At 35.2% G+C, this 23886-nt stretch overlaps 1 pseudogene; it reads left to right on the top strand.

The window, feature by feature from the left end:
* The first annotated feature begins 10684 nt into the window (after nucleotides 1–10684).
* Nucleotides 10685–13004, top strand: LOC134272509 (uncharacterized; annotated as a pseudogene).
* The last annotated feature ends 10882 nt before the right edge of the window (nucleotides 13005–23886 follow it).

Here is a 23886-nt window from a genome sequence, read left to right as displayed (position 1 = left end):
TTTGACTTTTTCATATTTTAACTGTACAGGTGTTGAAAAGGCCATTAAGATATGAAAATCTTAACTTTATTACTATTTTGTAAGGAGGGTACTAATGATCATCAAGATCTTATTTCCAGCATGTGCATTGTGTTCATTTATCTTTCAAAAATATTACCAAAACCAGGAGACTAGAGATCCCCCTAATTGTTTCAAAATAGGATAGGGGACCATCATTTGTTTGGGGGGGGGGGGGGGCAGGCGAGTTTTTCCAAGTCAGATTTTTTTTTCATTTTCATGTCAATGAAGGACAGATTAATATTTATTTCCGATCAATAAGATGAAGGACAGATTATTTATTTATTTTCCTCTTCATTGAAAATCCTACATGCAAAAAAAAAAAAAAAAATGTAAAAAAAACCTCCGATTCGTGGGAGGGGGAGATCACTGATCTGCAAGTAATTATTTTTAAAATCTGCCAGTCCCTCACCCTCAAAATAAAATAGCTGTCCCCTTAACAAATACAGGAGTATACCCCAATTCTTTCTAATTAGTACCTTAAACGTATAACTTAGTTTATATCCCTTAATTAACAGTAAGCAGTCTGATTGAAAGCGATCGTAGAACATGACCTCGTATGCAGAAAGAAAAAAAATAATAACACAAGTGTGTGTACCATAGGCGTCGGAAGCAAAATGAAAGGGGGCTGATTGAAGGGGGGGGGGTTAATCCAAAAGAAAAAGGCAAATTCCAATGCCTACATTATGTATATAATTTGCAAATATTAAGTAGGCAGGCTAAGCCCCCCCCCCTCCTCCCCGGTTTCGACGCCTATGCGTACAGTAGTGAGAGAGGGGAATAGTTATCTAATTAATTATTAATGAAGGCTATATTTTAATTAACCATTTGTGTTCTACATAAATATATCGGCAATATTTATACCTATTTGTGTGAAATACTACGTGTAACGTTATATACACATCGTTGAAGAAATGCGGGAGGTTTGAAAGACATTAAATGTATACAACGTATGGAGAACGAATACACAGAAAAGAAAGAAATGTCAAGGATTTTTATGCATACCGTTTGATTTAGTAAAGAAAAAGAGTCAAGTCCTGCCCGCATGTATATTCATTTTAAAATTACGAGGTAAACAAGCTATATCAAGAACTCCAGAGTTATCTCCCATGCTGGGTCAGTGATGCGTTTGAAAACTATAATTAGATTGACTCTTCCAAGATTTCATTTTTTAATCAAAAAGTGCAAGGGCAAGGCGACAATCTAAAAAGTAGGTTTTTATTTTAAATTATTTATTTTATTGTATAGTTTTCAAAAAGTGATGCTCATTACTTTGTAATTCTTTAGTTAATTTATAATTCGTGATGAAATTAGGAAAATATCCTATTTTTCATACATTACTTTCTGTTTTAGCTGAATAACTTAATTATATCGGAAAACTAACTGAATGAGCATCACTTTTGAGAAAGTATAGATATATAGAGACAACATAAAACATTGTGCAGTTAATTTTTTGTTTGTCTTGCCCTTGCACTTTTTGGTTAAATTTGACATTTCATTTTTTGACCTAAAATCGGAGCCCACGTGACTTCAGGGGGTCACATGATGTCAAAAAATATCGATGTGAAAAGCGATGGACATACTCTTCAAGATCACAAATAGCTGTTTTAACTAGAATGTCTTGCTAAAAAATAAAACTGTTAAACATTATATGTATCGGATTCCGTGAGTTTTTATAGAAAATGTTGCCTTAACTGTACTGCGATGACTTTTACTCTGTGACCTTGACCTTGAAGCGGTCAAGCCTAACCTACTTTTCAAAAATGTTGCATTTGCTTATAACTTTTGATTGAGATGAGATATGACTCTCACATTTGACATGGACATTAATTACTCATAAGAATTCAAGGTGTTTCCCAGCATGCGATGCTTTTTTACCCCTTAACGTTGATGTTTTACATAATTTTCAAATATTTAACTCTCCTAAAAGATGATTAGGCTTCTGAGTAACATTAAGGAAGACTTCAGGGAAGACAGGGCTTTTTGCACAAAAAACGTCATTTTTCGACCCACATTTGACCCCCCGCGGCAAAATCTAAATTCTAAAACCTTACTGCACATCTACCTGACACCACCAACCATCTCCCAAAAGGTGATTAGGCTACTGTGTAAAATGTAGGAGAAGTTCAGGGAAGACGGGGCTTTTTGCATAAAAAACGTCATTTTTTGACCCCCATTTGCCCCCCTGGGGCAAAATCAAAATTCCGAAACCTTACTGCACATCTACATGACACCACCAACCATCTCCCAAAAGGTGAGTAGGCTGCTGAGTAAAATGTAAGAGGAGTTAAGAGAAGACGGGGCTTTTAGCATAAAAAACATCATTTTTGGACCCCCATTTGACCCCCCAGGGCAAAATCAAAATTCCGAAACCTTACTGCACATCTACATGACCCCACCAACCATCTCCCAAAAGATGATTAGGCTGCTGAGTAAAATGTAAGAGGAGTTCAGGGAAAACAGGGCTTTTTGCATAAAAAACGTTATTTTTCTACCCCCATTTGACCCCCCGGGGTAAAATCTAAATTCAGAAACCTTACTGCACATCTACCTGACTCCACCAACCATCTCCCAAAAGATGATTAGGCTACTCTGTAAAATGTAGGAGAAGTTCAGGGAAGACGGGGCTTTTTGCATAAAAAACGTCATTTTTTGACCACCATTTGACCCCCTGGGGCAAAATCAAAATTCCGAAACCTTACTGCACATGTACATGACACCACCAACCATCTCCCAAAAGGTGATTAGGCTGCTGAGTAAAATGTTAGAGGAGTTCAGAGAAGATGGGGCTTTTAGCAAAAAAACATCATTTTTCGACCCCCATTTGACCTCCCAGGGCAAAATCAAAATTCCGAAACCTTACTGCACATCTACATGACCCCACCAACCATCTCCCAAAAGGTGATTAGGCTGCTCAGTAAAATGTAGGAGGAGTTCAGGGAAAACGGAGCTTTTTGTATAAAAAACGTTATTTTTCGACCCCCATTTGACCCCCCCGGGGCAAAATCTAAATTCAGAAATCTTACTGCACATCTACCTGACACCTCCAACCATCTCCCAAAAGATGATTAGGCTACTGTGTAAAATGTAGAAGGAGTTCAGGGAAGACGGGGCTTTTTGCATAAAAAACATCATTTTTCGACCCCCATTTGCCCCCCTGGGGCAAAATCAAAATTCCGAAACCTTACTGCACATCTACATGACACCACCAATCATCCCCCAAAAGATGATTAGGCTGCTGAGTAAAATGTAAGAGGAGTTCAGGGAAGATGGGGCTTTTTGCATAAAAAACGTCATTCTTCTACCCCCATTTGACCCCCCGGGGCAAAATCAAAATTCCGAAACCTTACTGCACATCTACATGACACCACCAATCATCCCCCAAAAGGTGATTAGGCTGCTGAGTAAAATGTAGAAGGAGTTCAGGGAAGACGGGACTTTTTGCACAAAAAACGTCATTTTTTCGACCCCCATTTGACCCCCCGGGGCAAAATCAAAATTCCGAAACTTTACTGCACATCTACATGACACCACCAACCATCTCCCAAAAGATGATTAAGCTTCTGTGTAAAATGTAGGAGGAGTTCAGGGAAGAAAAGTGTGACAGACGGCCGGACGGCCGGACATGAGTAACAACAATATACCCGAACTTTCTTTAGAAAGTGCGGGTATAACCAGGAGTAAATGTTCTTCGTTTCAGTAAGTACTGTGCATAATGCATATTGATATGATCACTTTTGTCTGTAGGAAAAATATATAGTTAAATTAAACTCTTTCAGGGAAGCAAAGGGAGGACCATCCAGGTTCAGTTTGAGGGGTCTGGAGATCTGTCTACAGCAAAATCCGGTCCTAGTAGAGGACCAAGGTTCTCTAACCATTTGACGGGGGACCAGCAAGACTTGGTGGTTATGCAGGAAGAGTTCTTTAGGCAGATCAAAATCTACACTACCTCACAAACTGGTGAAATCTTGGATCCAGATGAAGCTGAGAAAGTAGGTCCACCAGAAATACTGCAGAGGATATTGAAAAGGCAAGATTAACTGGAGAAACTGGTCAGAGAGGTGTTGTCTGAAGTCAGACAGGGCTATTCACTGGACAGACAATACCTAACCCAGGAGGACCTTGATCTTCACATACCCTCTCCCATTTCACCACTTCCTCCTCATCATCGTTGTCATTCAGTGCCTCAAGTCCTGCATCACCATTAGCAACTCCCAGTCCAGCCACTCTGAATTCACCTGCATCAAATCACACACTTAGAAACCATTCAACACCCAACATCAAACAAGCTTCCCTAAACCCTTAAGGAACCAACTCTTCATCGTTGTCATACAGTGCCTCAAGTCCTGCAACACAATTAGAAAGTCTCAGCCCAGCCGTCCTAAATTCACCCGCTTCAAACCATGCAATTAGCAAACCTTCAACAGTCAGCATCAAATAGGCTTCCCTCAACCCCCAAGGAACCAATACAGTCCCAGTCAGCATCCAGGCTCTGTCCAATCCTCCGGGATTCAGCGGAACACAGACCTTCAACAATGCTCAGTCATCCTCCTGTGTAGCAGACTGTGGCAACTGGCAAGTCCCATTTAACTCTTAGGCTCTGTCCAATCCTCCAGGAATCAGCTGTCCACAGACCTTGAACAATGATCAGCCATCCTCCTTTGGAGCAGACTGTGGAAACTGGCAGGGGACTACATTTATACCAGCCTTTACCAACACTTTGGGATCCACAGCTGTATCTTACTTTAATGATTTTCAGGCCCCAGTCAACGCTCAGCCTGTGTCCAATCCTGCAACAACCTGCAGGATATTGACAGCACTTAATTATCAAGACCAACCAGCTCCAACAGATTATTTAGAATCTAGAACAAGCTGCAGTAAAACAGAAGAAATATTATGATAGGGGTTTGAAACCGAGAACATTTTCAAAAGATGATTTTGTCTGGAGATGGTATCCTCCTAGAACAGGAGTAAAATAAGGTTTAGGGTGGATAGGTCCATATCAAGTAATAGAAAAATTACAGAGTTAACCTATATAATTAAGAAAACACCAACCAGATCATGTATAGTAGTGCATGTTGATCACCTGAAACCTTATGAGGGTGCGTCTCCACCAGACGGTTGGATACAAGAAGTTACCCCCCCCCCCCCCGAAGACAAATTCAGATTTTGAAATCACCCCTAAAGAAAATGAACTCATTAGTGAGGAATTAAATTCATCCTGTAATAAAAAGGTCCAGAGTAGGTAGAGCTATTAAGACTAAGGATATCTATTCTCCCTGAACCAATCTTTTATTTTTTATTTTAATTTGTAGATAGATCTCATGTTGATAACATTTAGTGACTTGCTTATTTTTTCTAGATTTGCTGGTATCCTATTATTTTGAAATTCTTTACATCTCTTGATTTATTTAAAGTTAATAACTTTCCTTTGGCTCCTATTATTTTGCTTCAAAACTTATTGCTGATTCTGAATTTTATTATTGGTCAATGAGAGATATTATATCGCACGTAGTTGACCATATAGAGATATCTAGTGATCAGAACAGTGCATTCTGTTTATAATTTAATTCATCTAACTTCAGAATTACAGATAATGATTCATTGATAGAAGCTACAGTTTTGTTTGTGGTTCAGTAGATGAACAAAGTTATTATCTTTAAAGTTTTCAAAGTTAGATTATCATCTATTAAGTTAGATATCTTGATTACAGGAGGAGTCTTGTGGTAGACTAGGTAGTATATACCGGCTGGTTTACTAAATCTTAGACTTTGTAACAAGTCATGTGATCAAAAATGTCTAACTTACCGGTATTACACAATTCAGTCCTTTATATTATAAGTACTATAATTGAGTTAAAGGAAAAGTATAAACACTTTATTTAAATGCCAAATGCCCAATTTACATGTAGTCTTTAAAGTAGAAGAGAAGACGGAGAATATTCTTAATCTGGAAGTTGATGCGAAGGAGATGGAATTTTTGGAAGAAAATGAAGAAGGCGAAGAATGGCCCGAAGGAGACATGTCCTGCCCTGTTTTGGAATACCCGAATAAGGGACACCACTTCAAGACCATGAACAATCACATCTCCCACTTTAATAGGTTCCATAAGAGGAACATCATACTCTACAGCTGCCCGATATGTAAAGTAAAAGATGCGAAAAAATCTGAAATAGCCAGACACTATAAAAGAGTACACAAGGATAGACAAGTGGGGCAAATTGCAGGAAAGATGGTACAGAATTCCAAATTCGTAGGATGATGAATTAGCCAAGGCAACCCTTTAAAACTACCGGAAGACTTTAATGCAAGGGACCACAGATACCAGTTGGGGGGATACAAACTTTAACATTTATATCTGTGTCAAAAGTTGTCATTAATGTTATAGTACAAAAATTGTAATTTTTGTTTTTGAGGAGGGGATGTGACAATTTTGATGTTTTCCTATCTTAAGATGTAAGATTTATAGCTACATTGTTTATACATTATGCCTATTATACATTTATTTACTTTCGAAGTCATTTCAAAATAGTACAAAGTTAATATTTCAATTTTATAGATGTTTACCTTTCACTTCTTTAAGTAATTCGTTGTACCCGCCATATTGTCAGTCATCCCAAACGTAATATGTATTCTGTAATTTTATTGGCTAAGAGACTTAGTCCTGGTCAATTAGATTAGACATTTATTTTTAGTGTATAATTGGTTTACTCTGCCTATAAATAGAGCTACTCATGAAATTCACATTCACTCTGCTAGGGGTCAAGAACTGTAAGGTTCGCTTCACAAGAACTTCGTGTTCGTTTTCTTAGATTGTTAGGCTTAGAGTTAACTTTATTCAAAATATTAGGATTAGATACCCATAGTAGAGTCAAATGCAGTTGGTTCAGGGCAGAATTATATATCCCTTACCTTATTTCTGTGATGTGTATTTAGGTTTCCCCTGTGTTTATTAGCTATACTGGTCAGAGACCAGAAGAGCTAATGCGATAGTAATGCGTCCGGCGTCCGTCCGTCTGTTTGTAAACAATTTTTCAAAATGCTACTCCTCCTACAGTTTTGGTTTAATTTCAATATAACTTGGCACACAAGTAGACTACACTACGATACATAATTCTGTGTATCGGTTTTTCATTTCGATGAACGGTGTTACCGTGGTTACTAAAAATAGAAATTTCTGTGAAATTATTTCAAAATGGTACTCGTCCTACAGTTTTGATCTGATTTCAATATAACTTGGCACACAAGTAGACTACACTAAGATACATTATTCTGTATATCGGTTTTTGATTTCGATGAACGGTGTTGCCGTGGTTGCTAAAAATAGAAATTTCTGTGAAATTCCTTCAAAATGCTACTCCTCCTACAGTTTTGGTCTGATTTCAATATAACTTGGCAAACAAGTAGACTACACTAAGATACATAATTCTGTTTATAGATTTTTGATTTCCATAAACGTTGTTGCTGTGGTTACTAAAAATAGAAATTTCTGTGAAATTCCTTTAAAACGCTACTTCTACTACAGTCTTAGTCTGATTTCAATATAACTTGGCACACAAGTAGACTGCCCTAAGATACATAATTAGGTTTATCGATTTTTGATTTCCATGAACGGTGTTGTCGTGGTTACTAAAAATAAAAATGTCTATAAAATTGTTTCAAAATGCTACTCCTCCTACAGTTTTGGTCTGATTTCAATATAACTTGGCACACAAGTAGACTACACTAAGAACATAAAGAGACTTTATCAAGGATCATTATTGCTGTTGTAAAGGTTTAATTCCCAACTGCCTAAGTACTTTTCTCTTCCTTTGCTATAAGTAAAAACCAGTAGAGCTTCAGTCTCGACAGAGACTTCTGGTTGTTATCAACTTGTCTAAAGTCATATTTTACCTTCGTTATAATAATTTATAAAACAAATCTTTTCATTTCAAAACAAAGTGTGATAATAATCTAGGAATCAGTAAAGAACCTGGGTAAATAATTCAACCAGTGTGGCCCATATAAATAATTAGTTTAATAAGAATTTCCAATCCCAAGTACTATGATCAATAAAGTGTATTGAATTAAATAATAACATCAAGGCTAGGACTTGTACTATGGGAAAGGTTTGCCTTATTCTAGTCCTTTGATCACACTGGTTCCATCAATCGGCTATATAGTTTTCCCTTTAATAAATGAATCAGGGTTTGAGTACGAAAACTATTCTATATTTTCACAATGCATTTTCATATGCTTACCTTATCTTTCGTGAGTTTTGCTTATTTTCACTTAAATTTTTTTCTTTTCAAAGCTACAGGATTACGAAAATGATGTAATTCTTGTAAATTGCGTCATAAATAAAAACAATGACAAATAGGTGAATTTTTAATTGTTTTTATTAAAATCGGCAATAATGGGAACCGTGACTTTAAACATTAATGCAATGGTTAGAATGCATTCAAAATATTTCAATGATCTTTCAGTCAAAATTTGGATTGGTGCATAAAACGTTATACCCTTATGAATATCTTCTCCTCCCATTAACGTGCCTGGCGCCAATGTTGGGCATTATCGCATATGTTTAATAGATTAAAATCATGTTGAGGAAGGCCTCGTTAAAATCTGGATACAATCGACAATATTTCTAAAATGAGTAGGAGCTGATTTGGTACTTGAAGGCCTCGACAGTAAATCAGCTGTGATCGTGCATGGATGATGGTAAAGAATTCCTGATCAATACTCTCTGAAAAGAAGGCGTCCTGTTAGAATTTGAGGTGGCAGAATGGTTGTAAAAACCTCAAAGCAGGTCCTCTGGTGTTACAGTAGCTGTTTATAGGTTGTAAATGACTGGATGGTATGTCTATTAAGTCCTTTACAATCCTGTACATCTTGCTGGTTCGTGCTGTTATTAGTGGCCTGGACTGCAGGGTATAAGATGGAGTTGCTAGAGTATAAATGATTCACTGCTCTCCTTGCTTTTATCACCCATGATGTATCATGCAACTTTTCGTTGTACCGCTTGTATCTTATTAATATGGGTCTTGTTAGTATGAACCCACATTGTAGAGGCATATTCCACCTAGGGTTCACGTAGGGATTTATAGCTGGTTGCCTTGATGGACGGCTCAAGAAAACAATGGTGTTGTTGGCTTTTCTTGTGATGTTGTAAATATGTGGTCCCCAGTTGGGCTTGTTATCGATGGTAGCGCACAGATACTTTGCTTTGGTGGAGAACTGCAAAGTTTGGCAATGCATGGAAAAATTGGCCTCAACTCCACGTCTTTTGTTTGTGATTTGTATAAACTTCACATTTGTCTCATTATCCACTCTGACTACCATACTTGCTGATTCAAGTCTTCCTTGAGAGTGATTGTTTACTCATCATTGGTTACTGAGTATCCTTCGGTACGACAGGCAATCATCTGCTTGTTGTGGATTTGACACGGGATGGTACAATGTAAGTGACTGATGCAAACAAGAAACAACAGTGGGCCAAGCACTGGCTCTGGGGTACTCCAGATGTTACAGGAGCAGATGATGACATCTCTCCATCAACTACTTATATCTTTCTATATATTTATTACTTATAAAAAGTCCAACAAAAGAAATGTTTATAATATTGGTCTTACAATGTCACTGTTGACCAGCCTGCCATCCAACATAAGAATTGTTGGACTGCAACGTCCCTGTTACGTCACAAGTAATTAATCATTGTTCAATATCGGCGACAAAGAAAAAACCGAAGTTTAGAGCTGCAAAAGTTGTTACTTCTAGTATCAACTAGACGGAGACGGGAAGAGTTACATGTTTTGTGATGAATAATTTTGATCCTGATGCGTATCATATTGATGCTTTCAATTTATCTTGATCAAACCTATCTTCATATATTTTTTCACCTTTGAAATTAATTGGAAGAATAATTAATAAAATGTAAGCAGATAAAATAAACCCGTTATGGAAAACTCAATCTTGGTTTTCAAAGCTAATATCTATTTTAATTTCTGTTCCTATTAGTCTTCCTCGACACAAGGATCTTTTGATGATGCCACACACAGGATAGGTACATCAATTCAGGCGGTTAGAGTAATTAGTCAGCCCCCGGGCTGACTAGTTACGTTAGGATGAAACTGCAAGTGTGCTTGCGTTAATCGGAATTCTGGGAAAAAGATTTGCACAATTTTCTCCAACCAGAGGGCGTGCTTCTTCACGCACACTCACGACCTCGATCTATTTATAGACCGCATTGTTCTTCGTCGTTCTCGACGAAAATTAATGACATAGACCGTTCAGCCTCTAGATGGGATATTTGTCAGTTTTTAAATGATACTATGAAAATATTTCCTTGCGTCTAATAGAAGATAAGCACATTTATTCCCTCAATCGCCATTGCATGCAAGCCGAAGATTTAAATTGTGTATTCCTCTGGATGCCTGATGCAAGACTCCCTTGATCAATATTCAATACCTTGCATAAGACATGTACGGGTCGGAATTCACACAACAATACACTTGCCACAAAGGTCCCAAAAAAGTGAAAAAAGAAAGATCAATTTCTTTTCACTCTAATGATTGAAGTTATGAAAACATTAAAGACCAATTTTTTTTAAATATTCAAATGTAAGACAGTAAATTCTTATAATTTACATGATGATAGACGTGTAAGTACCGCTTGTGAACCGCGCCCACATGCGAGAAATTGACCACAGTGAAAATGGGATAGCTGAGAGAACTGTGCTGATTTATAGACAGGGACAACCCCCCCCCCCAATGAAAGGAGAGAGGGGGGAGCTAGATGGATTCCTGTTTTTTAATCTAAAGGTTTGCTATGATGGTAGACATCATCAAAGATATTTTGTGTACATGTATACGTACTGCATGTATAAACATATTTTGATTTTCCATTTTAAATTGTTTTCCGTGACGTTCATTCCTTTTTTGGAAGCAATTCTTTTCTTTCCTAATAACACTAAAATGGATGCTCAAACTTAAAAGTTGAATTAAATATACATACAGTATGCCCCCCCCCCCCCTCCACATCATGCATTGCCTCGAAATGCAAAAATGAAAACTGTTAATATTTAAAAACAATCTAACACAAAGTCTACCTTCCTTTTACTCATCATAATCTATATAATTTTTATAGACTTTAACGTGATTTCAGTTGCCATGGTGAATTTATATAAGATGAACTTTCTCTGATGTCTGCGCCGAAGAGAATTTATTGGAGATCATTGTAATGATCAGGATGCAGAATTAAAAAAAAATCTATGCTTTATAATTATTATGTACAGCATTATATTACAAATAAGAAAACGATTACAAAAATTTAACTTTTCTTTCCATGGCATTTATTACATTTAAGGAACACAACATGATGAATAGATCAAATCATAAACCTTTACAAAACAAGAAAAAAACTTTCTGTATTCCAGTGGCTGACACTCAGCTTTTTTTTTAAAAAGCTAACTTTGTGCCTGAATTGTATCAGAAGATCCCTCTATGACAAAGGGCGGGCAAGATGCTTCATTATGACCAACAACTTTTTATATATTTTAAGTACATCAATTCAGGCGGTTAGAGTAATCTTTGCGGAGTGGATGATCCACTCTGCAAAGATTACTCTTATCGCCTGAATAGTATCAGGGGATCCCTCTACGACAAAGGGCGGGCAAGAAGCTTTATTACGACCAACAAATTTTTATATATTATATAATAGTGTGGTGTTTTGCATGCACTATACCTAAATGGTAGTCAGGATTCGTAAGGCAGCTTATGGCGAATATTGAAGTTTTTTAAATGCACGTCAAATTCCTAGGTCAAGGTAAAAAAAAAATTGTTGATATCCAGAGAAAGGTCTTATCACAAGGAAAGCACCCGTGAAATATGAAAGCCCTAGTACTTATTGTTTAAATGTTATAGCCAAGGTTAAAGATTTTAAAAGGTTGGTCAAACTCTAGGGCCAAGGTCAAAAGAAAAAAAAATTATATTGATTGAAAAGCCTCGTCACAATAAATGCCGATGTGACGTATGAAAGCCCTAGCACCAGCTGTTCAAAAGTGATGTCCAAGATTTAAGTTTGATATTTATTTTGTAAAAATGGGTCAAACTCACAAATCAAGATCAATAGGTCAAATTTGCTGGTGTCCAAAGAAAGGCCTTGTCACAAGTTATAGACATGTAAAATATTAAAGTCATAGCCCCACCCATTCAAAAGTCTTCTAAGTATGTGTCAATCAGACTACATCTTTGGTTAAATAAATACTAAAACACCAAGACATATAATATTTATAAGTGCATTCTGGGACATTTCTTCAATATTTTTCGATGGAAAGTGGGATGTGCAAAGCATATTAAAAGTTACTAAAAAAGGTGAAGTTAAAGCTCCTCCAAACCTCTGAAGAATAAAAGACAGGAGGTGGCTAATGAAGTTTATAAAGTTATAGACTACAGCTTTTCAGCAGAAAAATGCAGACTGAAAATAAAAGGATCTTAAATCGAAATATGAACGTCATAAGAAAAAAACCTCACCAGTTTCTAATGAGGAGGTGGATTATTTTGATGTTTTCTCATCTGAAGAAACAAAGCCTGTACTAGGTATGTTTACATCATAATTTTTATATAAAAATTATGTAGCTCTCCCATTCTCATTGAAGTATCGAACAGGTGAAATTGCCTCAAATCTATCAAGTAGTAAACAAAATAAATTTAATTATCCATTTCCATTCCGAGAAAAAAGAAGCCAACCCTGAAAGGTCTGCAGAGATTTTGCGAGCCATGTTAAAAGACCAGACGGAAAAACGAGAAGAAAAGACAGAACAACGACATCAGGAAAATCTTCCCATAGCAAACTCTCTCACTGAAGAGTTGAAAGAATTTGCAAATAAATAATTTTACAGGGTTTTACTTAAACCAATTTACTACAGACGGAAAAAAACTTTCTTTCTTGGGCCTCATAGCCAATTTCTAGTTCCTGAAAAACTGAAATCTGGTTACTGTACCAAATGCATAACTCGGTTTTCTCAGGACATTTGGGGAAGAGAAAAACTCACCCAAAGGTAAAACAGAACTTTTTCGTATGAGACGAAAGAAGACGTCCAAATCTGGATTGCAAAATGTGACGTTTACTCGGCAAATAAACCACTTACGAAGACCCAAAAAAAGCTCCTATTAGATAGATACAAGTTGTGCTCCCATGGACAGAGTAGCAAAAAACTTGCTTCAACTTTACAATGAAAATGATACAATGAAGCGCATTGAAGTGGTAAAATTTCCCGTTCGGATGAAAAGTTCTGAGTCATGTTTTGAATGTCAGTTATATCATAATGACACGCCCATTTCTTTAGAAATGAGAATGTAGCATTTCGCAATATTTTAAGACCCGCCCACTGCGCGCGGGTTTTGCTGAAAGGTGTCAAAACAGTATAAATGTATACGGAATTGCTTTATAGGATTGAATTATTTCAACCGTTGTTTTGACTTACTATTATCTACTGAAATTTGTTTATTTTTGTGTGTATAATTTAGTAGTGAAGACGATACCCCATACAGATAATTAATTTAGCAATCTTTATATCTACATGTCTTCAATAATTGTACAATAAGTTAATACAATTACAATTTAAGAAATACTTCACTTCTATCTTATCTGAACAGATGAATACATGATAATTATAATCTAATGTATACAAATAAAAAAATGAATAAAAAGAAACAAACATGTACATATTATCAATGTTTAATTGTATGTCAATTAACATTGAGATACCCTGTATTGCGGTAATATAGTCTGATATCGCTGGCCGTAATTTATTTAAGTGCATTTGCTATTGCAAGTTTAAAGTTCACTTGTAAATCTTGTATAAACTTTTCCTGTGACAATAATTTTTTTAGTTTGAAAAAACAGTTTTCTACAGGATTAAAATCTGGAGAATACACAGGTAAAAAGCCATACTGCACACCTTGTTGTGAAAAATATTGTCGGAGTGATCTTTCTGCATTGTTTTTGTGAATGGGACAATTGTCCACAACTATGAAATCACCTGGAATTAAAACTTGTCGTCCATATTCATCTTGAGACTGACTTGCCTCATGCCAAAAATTTAAAAAAGTATAAGTGTTTGAGGTACCTTCTACAAAATTGTAATATAGAACACAGTCTAACCCTATCAGTAAATTCAAAGTTAAATTTCTATCTGCAACGTATTTATAAGCCAATTTGAAAATAAGTGTTTTCCTTTAGTATAGATTTTCAAAAACGTACATACGTTTAGCACTTGATACATCAAACCCAATTTAATCACATGTTATAAATTTTCGCATGTTCTTTTAATATATACAAAAGTCAATGTAAGCTTGACTGTACTGCATGTTTGCATGTGTAAAACGCTCACTGCATGGGCGTTTAATCCTTTTATAAGTGAAATTAAGGTCTTTAACAAGAGTGCGGTTGATAGTTGAAACAGACACACTTTAAAACTGTAAAAACATGAAATTCTAGTTTATCCCTTGGAGTTTTCTACTTGGAGTTGAAAAGGTGTTTCTCTTCAGTTTTGAGGATTATGAAATGTGTGTGATTGTCATCTTCATTTTTGAAGTTACACCCAAGGGGCATTTCTGTGTCTGCTTTTTAGTATGTGTAATGTTCCACAAAACGTACAATTTTGCTTAATTTTTACACAAACAAAATTTTTTTGCCTAAACATGCTAAATGCATGGCACTTTTTGAAAAAAGATGAACTTGTTTAACATTATCAATAATTCAAAATCAAAAACCACTTAAATTCAGTTAATTATTAAAAAAACATTTTATTTTGTCACTGGAATTTGAACACTTCCATGTTTACAATATGCCTGAGTATCTTCTTTTTCACAGACATATACTCCCTTAGTACTGCATGATATACACAGTAAAATCTTGACCTTACATGAAGTCATAGCATGAACCATGAAAACACAGCAGAGATGGATTATATATACCCTCTATGGATGTCATATTTAGATCAGGTGTTTAATACACAAGCGCTGACTGGTCAAACAAAGACACTATTGACTATTTTTTTCAAATACAATATATACGTGAAAAATTGATAGCAAATATACAGCTGACTCTTAAAAATTTTCAGTCTTTCTGCTAAAATCTCCAGTCTGAGAAAATAATTGTCTTTTGTAAAATTGATTTTGAAACTAGAGGTACATGTACTGTGAGCAATTCAAATCGAATATGCCCCCATATGAATAAGTAAAAAAATTATTAATAATGCCACACTTTGTACAACACCAAAAATTTTTTGTGATTTTATCCAAACACATGAAATTTTCGGCTTTGCCCCCAGGGACCCCTTTATTCAAACTATGGTATGACTAACATATGACTGTATGGTACATAAAGATCATTTGGGACCCCTTGCCTGTACAAAGTTATCCATGTGTTAATCCTTTCTGTACTGCTGCTCATGATACCATTAGTTGATTCGGACCAAATCAAATTAATAAATTTTAAAGTTATTGAAAACTTTAAACAAGTCGCTGGGCAAATGTGCAAATTGATGTAGGCAGTCAGACACACTGTTATTTCAAACACTGAAACCCTAATCATCAAATACATGTATTTAATTAAGCCCTGAAAAAAACCATAATTTACTATTTTTCAAATCAATGTAAAATTGTGCCCTTTCAATTATATTTCCAAAATATGTGTATGATATTCTTCAAATGCATTTCCTTTTGTTTGAATTATAAATAAGGGTGGGGAGTCCTACACAATTTAATTGACAAAAGCAAAACACCCAATAAAATACTGGCCAGATTAGTTATGGTTTTATCAGTTAACCCAAATATAAAACCTGACAAAACCAAAGGTCAATGGGTCATAGAGGTTGTTAACCTCCCCAAAAATCTGAAAAAAGCCAAAAAACCCTATCTGAATGGGGGGGGGGGCTTCCCAAATATTCCTACAGATTTATATACACACATAGGAGGAGAGAGATTGTATATTGAAGCACATACCAAAACGTGAAATTCTGCCAATGTTTCGTCTAATTATAGGTTTAAAACTTAAAAAATAAAATTTGATCCAACAAAAACTAAACTTTTTTTCAATTTATAACTAATAGTATGAATTCATTTTTCACTAGTACATGGGGGAGGGGGGAAGGTAAATAAATATTTAATTATCAATAATTGAAAAGCTAAATTGTTATATATTTAAATGTATGCACTCTCTTGTCATATGATGAATTTCATTATTTGTTATCATTTCAGATGCAATCTCCTTTGCAAACCTGCACAGCTGAGGTAATGTAAACTTAAAAATTGAGGACCACCTTCACCAAGAAAAGATTATCAATTCAACTAACGTTAGTGTAATTACAGTTAAATATACTTTATATTATTTATGTATCAGATTCATTAGATAATTTGGTATTTTTTGTTGACAACTTGCAGTTTTTTTTAATTATCATTAAGAACATTCCTTTTCGTTGCAATCAAGGACCTTCTGACTAAGGGCTGAATTATATTGAACACTGCCATTCAGAGACTTTGAAACAGGTATTTTTTCTGATCTTGATTCTCAGAATTTTTAGCTCACCTGAATCGAAGGCTCACTTGATCTCTTCTGATCAAAGTTTGTCTTTTATCTGTCATTGTCATTCTTCAAGGGGGAGAAAAAAAATAAATAGCATTGCTGATATTTTCTCAAGAACCAATGGCCCAGGAAAGATGAAACTTATGTGGAACCATTGTCAGGTAGTGTAGATTCAAATTTCTCAAATCATGAACCCCATGTGTAGGACGGGGCCACAACAGATGATCAATGTTTAACATAAGAATATATAAAAAAAATATTTGAAATCTTCTTCTCGGATATAGCAAGCCTTGATTGGTAATATTTATATAAAAGCATTTTCAGGTGGTGTAGATTAAAGTTTGATCAAATTACACAATAGGGTGGGACCACAAAGACCAATCAAAGTTTTACATAAGAATGTAGAGGAAAAATCCTTTAAAAATATTCTACAGAACAGAAAAGCCAGTAAGTTATATATACATATGGAAGCATTTTTATTAGTGTAGAATAGATTTGTTCAAATCATGACAACCCCCCCCCCCCCAGGTATAGGGTAGGGCCACAATAAGGGTTCAAACTTGTAGGGAAAACTCACAGTTAGTTTACCCTGTAAGCATCCTTAGTGTAGATTCAGTTATGTTCAAATCATACCCCTCCCTCTCTCTCTCTCTCTCTCTCTCTCTCTCTCTCTCTCTCTCTCTCCCTTACAGGGAGAGGTCAGGACCACATATGCTTATAAGCTTTTCAATACGAAGCTGATTTTTGATTTTTATCTAAGCCAGGTGAGTCCTGGGTCTCTTGTTAAATCATTTATCTACACATGTATGTACAGTACAACTTTATAACAAACTCACTGGGACCTGTAAAAGTACTTCACTATATCCATAATTCATTATATCCATATTTGAAATTCGTAAAATTTATATAGTTGGAAATTCAAAACAACTTCACTATATCTGTGAATTCACAATGTTGTTTGTACTAAACAAGTTTTACTGCATATATTGGAAGCCAAATAGTAAAAGATGTATTATTGTAACAAAGTGTCCTTCATTATTTTGTTCAATCAATAAAACGTTTCTTTGAATATTGGAAACTGAAATCAGCAGAAAGTTAGAAATTAAAATTTATAAAATGAGTGAATGACTGCAGGCTTTTTGTTGTTGAAAAAACCCTTTTCAGATGAGCAAGGCTGTAATAGACATATTTTATTCAGAATCAAATAACAGATAACCACTTGAGGCAAGGATGGGGTGAGGGTAACGGTTAAAGAAGGGGTTACATGGGCATGTAAAAATTTAGAGAAGAATTGTAGAGCTGAGGTTTTTCTAAGAATACCAATTTTTACCAAACTTGGCAGGGCTAAGACCCCTTTGATCAATGACACAAGAGAAAAATAGAACCACTGGGTCAAAAAAAACTTATGTTAAAGTATCCAGGGGTTAAGTGTAGATTCTAAATTGTTTAAATTTGCCCCCCTCCCCCTAAGAATAGGCCTAGACCACAATAGGTACCGTATTACAAGTAGGAAATCTGGTGTAGAGATTGACCACTTACTCTGGTGAGTGTTTTCCCATGGCCTTCTTGTATTCATGATCATGTTCATAGAGAAAACGAACCTTAGCTACTCTCTTCCTCAACAGCAACAATAAAAAATTGCTTTATTGAATGCCTATTTTCATTAATAAAGTTCAAATTTTGAATTATATTTTTCCAGATTGATGGATCAACCACATGCAATATGTCAGAGGAATTTAGCTGGAGCACCTATTTAGCAGCCAGGACACACAGATGTACCTGTACAGTTGATACAGATAATCTTTATGGCACATTTCTAAACGATGGCCAAAACAATCTAATAAAGACACTGTCACTTTAAAACTTTTTGAAAGAATCCAGACCAGAAACAAAGGATATTGATTTTTAAGCTCCCCCAAGCATAAAAGGGGTTTTATTGAAACCAAGACTAGGATACATACACCCAAAAATATTATACCCCTTCAACATAACATTTTGAATTTTAGTTTGCCTATCTAGTCAAGAACATGGATTTTTGACATTTGATACACTTTATAATGTTAAATTGACTTTAATTGTTAATATTAAAAAATTGAAGCGGGCGACGGTGGCAGATCTATTTTCCAAAGGAATATTAGCACAGAAATGGATCATTTTGGGGCCTTTCTGCATTAAACTTAGAAATGTACCGAATAAATGTCGTATGCTACTTTATGCCATATTCTTTAATGATCTATCATTTCATCTTCTCAACTATTGTTAAAGCCAATTCCATAACTTTTTAAGAACATCAAATTTATAGGGCAGGATTAAGCTCAAACTGTACCCTCTTCTTTGTTACCATGGTTACAAAAATTTATAAGAAATCCACTGGTTTTATCTAATAATAATTTTCAAGGTTTTGGAGAAAATTTTCTATCTTATATTATCAAATTTTTTGTGCTTGTGGTATTTTTTCCACAACATACTCTGAAAATGATGTATTTTGGTATTTTCTTGAAAAATGAATTTTTGTTATATTTGTTGCCATGGTTACAGAATATTTTTGAAAAACCCATGGGTTTTGTTTTGTTTTATTAGAATTAGGAATGTCTGGTCTTTCTATCCCATGCTTTCAGTTTTCTTTTTCATGTAGGATTTTTTCAAACTAAGCTCTTAGAAATGGTTATTATTGTGAAAAACGAATTTTGTGACATTTTGTTGCCATGGTAACAGAATACAATTTAAAAACCCATGGGTTTTATTTAATTTTATTAACATTACGAATGTGTTCTTTCTATCCCATGTTATGAGATTTCTTTAACCTGTGGAATGTTTTCTTACTATGCTCCTAAAAATGGATATTAATGTGAAAAATAATTTTTTTTAATATTTCGTTGCCATGGTAACAAAATATTTTCAAAAAACCCATGGATTTTATTTAATTTTATTAAAATATAGAATGTGTTCTTTCAATCCCATGTTATCATATTTCTTCAACATGCTGGCCTTTTTCTTAATATGCTTCTAAAATATGTCTCATTTGAAGAAATTATGTGAAAAGTGATTTTTATGAAATGACCTATGTTAAATTGAAATTTAGTACCTTTAATAAATCCTATATAATTTTATCCTTATGGTAATCATTTATCATTTTGTATGTACTTCTCAGGTAAAAAAGATTTATTTATGGTACTCATCAAAAAGGCTCTGTTCCTGTGTTCATTAATAGCTAAATTCACATTTTTTTCAATTTTTTGCTTGGTTGCCATGTCCATTTACATGGTGCATTGTTTGAATGGCAACAAAGGCTGGCCAAAAAAATTATGTTGTCCAATGATGTTCCCTTGGTCATGAAGCAACATATTAAAATTTTATAAAGATCTGAAATGGTCATGAATCACCCCCTGCCTGGTTCTTACAAATAGCTGTACTTAAGTACTTTTCTCTTCCTTTGCTATAAGTACAAACCAGTAGAGCTTCAGTCTCGACAAATTGATTTCTTAGGAATGTTTTCCAGTATAAACTGACTCCATTCTTTTCATCTTCTTCTGTTGCAAAAGCTTTCGAAGACGTCCGCAACAACCGCAATGTGCCACTCTCTAGTTTGTGACATATCTTTAGCTCTGGAACTGCAGCAGATCCGATTAATTTTCCAACAAGAAAATTTCTCTCAAACTTTTTCAAGGACTCTTCGACTACATCTGCCATTCCAGCCAGTAAGTGAAGGCCACAGAAAAAGTTGTTCATGGCTAAAATAGGTTTCTGTTGTTCTTCAGTTAAGGCCTCCCAATTTTCAACAACTTGTGGTAGAATTTCTTTGCGATATTTCTCTAGTAACTTATTAAAGTTCTTTTCGGTTCCTGCTCTGTCAGACATATTTAGAATTTGAAATCCTACATCTGGGTCGGCCTCTTCTTTGTCACTAAGAGAAATGATATCTTGTAAAATTTCTTTGAATGTATCCAATGGACACTTCCCACTTTTATTGAACATTTCTCTGAGCCCAATCACATAAGATGTTTGACTTTCATCAGTAATAATATAGCTTTGCATTGTTTTTCCATAATTTCTAGTGTCATCCGTGTATAGAGTTGTAGAGTCTTTATTTTTTAGTGTCTGTGAGATCTGTTTTTGGGCTATTGATAATTTTCGGTCAACAAAAGCATCCACTGTAGTTCTGCTAGGTAAGTTATTCGGAACTTTACCACGCATCTTCCTGAATAACGGGGCCAACTTTTTGACTGACAACGTTTAAGTCCGTTCAGTTCATGATACACTTCACAGTTTGGTTGTTGCATTCTCGTTTGCTTTCGTCGTACAGATAGAGGGTTTTATCTTGTCCATCTTCCAGGATTTGTTCTAAGTATTGAACACTTGTCTCTAATTCATCGTTCTCTTTCTTGAGATCTCGGTTTTCAATCTATTAAGTTTTGTCAAAAGCTCTCTTGACCTTTTCCGTTACTTAGAGATGCAAGATTTATTTCCAAGCATTTAATAGATTTTGCTTTCAAGAAACTTTGCTTTGTAATGTTGAACTTGACCACTTGCAGATCTCTTAAGCCTTTTCTCATTTCTGACCTTATTTGCTCTTGAAGACTTCTTTTTGTCAGTGTTAATTCTGCTTTTGATGCCATTAAATCTTTTTTAAATTTCTTTATATCTTGTCCAATTTTCTTTTGAGTTTCTTAGTTTCTTCTGATAAGAATCCAGCTCTCTGTCTTCTTTCTACCAACTGTTTATCAGTCACTCTAACTTTTTAGGTCACCTGAATAAACTCAGGTGACCTATGCTATCTGTTTTGGAAAGTCGTTTCGGTGCGTTAACATTTGAACATTTTCAGCTTCTTCTCTGCAACCACTGAACCAATTTCAACCAAATTTGGCACAAAGAATTTATGGGTGAAGGGAAACAAAAATTGTGAATTTCATGATCTCTGCCCCCCTGGGGCCTGAGGGGTGGGGCCAAAACCACTAAAATTAATGCAATCTTTAAAAATCTTCTTCTTTACTCCTGGACATCAAGCAGTCAAACTGTTTGCATGATTGTAATCAGCAATGAGTCTTCTACCAAAATTGTGAAATTCATGGCCCTGGGGACAGGGGTTCTAGTGCTAGGGCGGGGCTAAATAAGTATATAGTGAAAATGCATTATTTCTTTGAAAATCTTCTTCTCTGCTCCTTGGTATTGAATAAACCAACTAAGTACATAGTTATGATGAGCAAGAGTGCCTCTACCAAAATTGTGAATTTTATGGCCCCAGGGTCAGGAGTTCTGGTGTAAGGGCGGGGCTCTATTGATTATATAGTGAAAATACATGAATTCTTTGAAAATCTTCTTCTCTGCTCCTGGGGATTAAATAAACTAAGTACATAGTTATGATAAGCAAGAGTGCCTCTACCAAAATTGTGTATTTTATGGCCCCAGGGTCAGGGGTTCTTGTTTTAGGGTGGGGCTCTATTTGATTATATAGTGAAATGCATGAATTCTTTGAACATCTTATGCACTTTGCTCCTGGTTAATATGCTAATGATCTAATTACATATTTAAGGCCAGGATTTCTTTTATTTTCAGATTTACAAACCCTCCGCTCAAGGTTTTGAATTTTCTGAAGAAAATTAAACAATTTTTTTCTTTCTGTCAAATTTGAGTCGGGATCGAATTTCAAATCTACGAACTCGCACTTCCGGTTTTACGATGAAACGGCAGGTAAATAAAGCTAGATCTGAGAAGATAGCTTGGTTTAGTGTAAAATTCATCGATACGAGTGCCATTCAAAACGTATCACCCGTTCAAAGGACACATAAAATGCTGACGACTTTGTTGCACAATGACATGCTGGTTAGATAATTATGTATTCGTTTCAAAAGTAACTGTAAATTATTTTCCTCCCCCAGGTTTTAAACTGCCCGTGGTAGCTATTGCATATTGCCAGGGACATTGTTTAGGTCTCTGTTATAGCTTACAGTCTAAGCATCATTCTTCAGAAAAGGGTTGCTTATGCATCAGATGTAATGAATAAAACTATGGGAGAAGTGAAGTCCATTTGAGGAAGAAATAAACAATAACCTGAAGAAATTAAAAAAATTCAACTATTAAAAGGCAAGAACATACAGATATATACAGGCATGTAGTATCATTTGTATCAGCCAGAAAAATTATTTTACACTTAATTGAAAAAATGTTGACTCTACTCCCCAATACTCCCTGTCTGTTTTATGATAGGAATTATAATTTTAGGCATCAAGTAAATTTTAGAACAATGTCTACACATTCACCTAACACATATTAAAAAAAATGAAGATATATTGAAAGACTTTTAAAGAATTGATTTTTTAAAATATATTTTGATCAACATCACAAAATTTATATAACTGGCCCAAACTGGCAGATGATGAAATAAGCAATTAAATGTTGTACTTTCCTATTTGTAAGCATTATGTGTCCAGTGGTAAGGAGCCTATTAGGATAGCATAAAAAAAGAATGTACAAATGTTAAGAATTGATTTATCCAAAAAAAAATTATTCCCTTCTCCTTCGGGACTTTTTTATTCTCATGTTCATAACTAAACGTAAACATAAAAAAAATGCTGGCCTTATAATGAAGAAAGCGGCCTCTTTCAAAATAGATAATTTCAGGGCTGCTGGGTCAGGGGTACCGGGGGGTACTTTGACTAAAAATAAATTAATGCTTTGAAATCTGCCCTTTGATAAGCATTGGTGCCTCTTTCAAAATGTTTGAATTTCATGGCTTTTGGCTTAAAACATGAACCAAATACAATCGCTGGAAAGTTGTTACATGATACTCAGGTGACCTATAAGGCCCATGGGCCTCTTGTTCTCTAGAGTTCTAACTTCAGAACTAGACACACAAGGAGTAGGGACTGGGGTGGGGCTTAGCTTGGTACTGGAATTAACTGTTGACGTTGGGAGAGAAAATGTGCTGGATCTAAATTCTGGGTGTTGCTAAAACGCGGAACGGAAAACGGAACGGAACGGAAAACGGAAAAAATTATGTCAAACAAATAACCTACATTCAGATTTAACCGCAATTTTTCTTTATATAAAAGTCATCTCAAATAAAAATTTATCGTAAACTATGCTATAATCATAAATCATGCACACCCTCAGAATTAGCTCGTGTACATGCGATGGTCTATAAAATACAAATAACCATACTAGACTCAAATCATGAGTTTCGATCTGAAAGTTTTGTACAAATTCTTTCTTTTTTTTTAAAGAAAGCTCTTTCTTAAAAATGACACTGTCTTGAAATAGGCAGAAG

The sequence above is a fragment of the Saccostrea cucullata genome, unplaced genomic scaffold (genome assembly GCF_032062105.1).
Source record: "Saccostrea cucullata isolate Sc308-1 unplaced genomic scaffold, CSIRO_AGI_Scuc_v1 ctg3467, whole genome shotgun sequence".
NCBI lineage: Eukaryota > Metazoa > Mollusca > Bivalvia > Ostreida > Ostreidae > Saccostrea > Saccostrea cuccullata.
The sequence above is the reverse complement of the archived record's forward strand: the minus strand, read 5'-3'. Positions and strand labels throughout refer to the sequence as shown.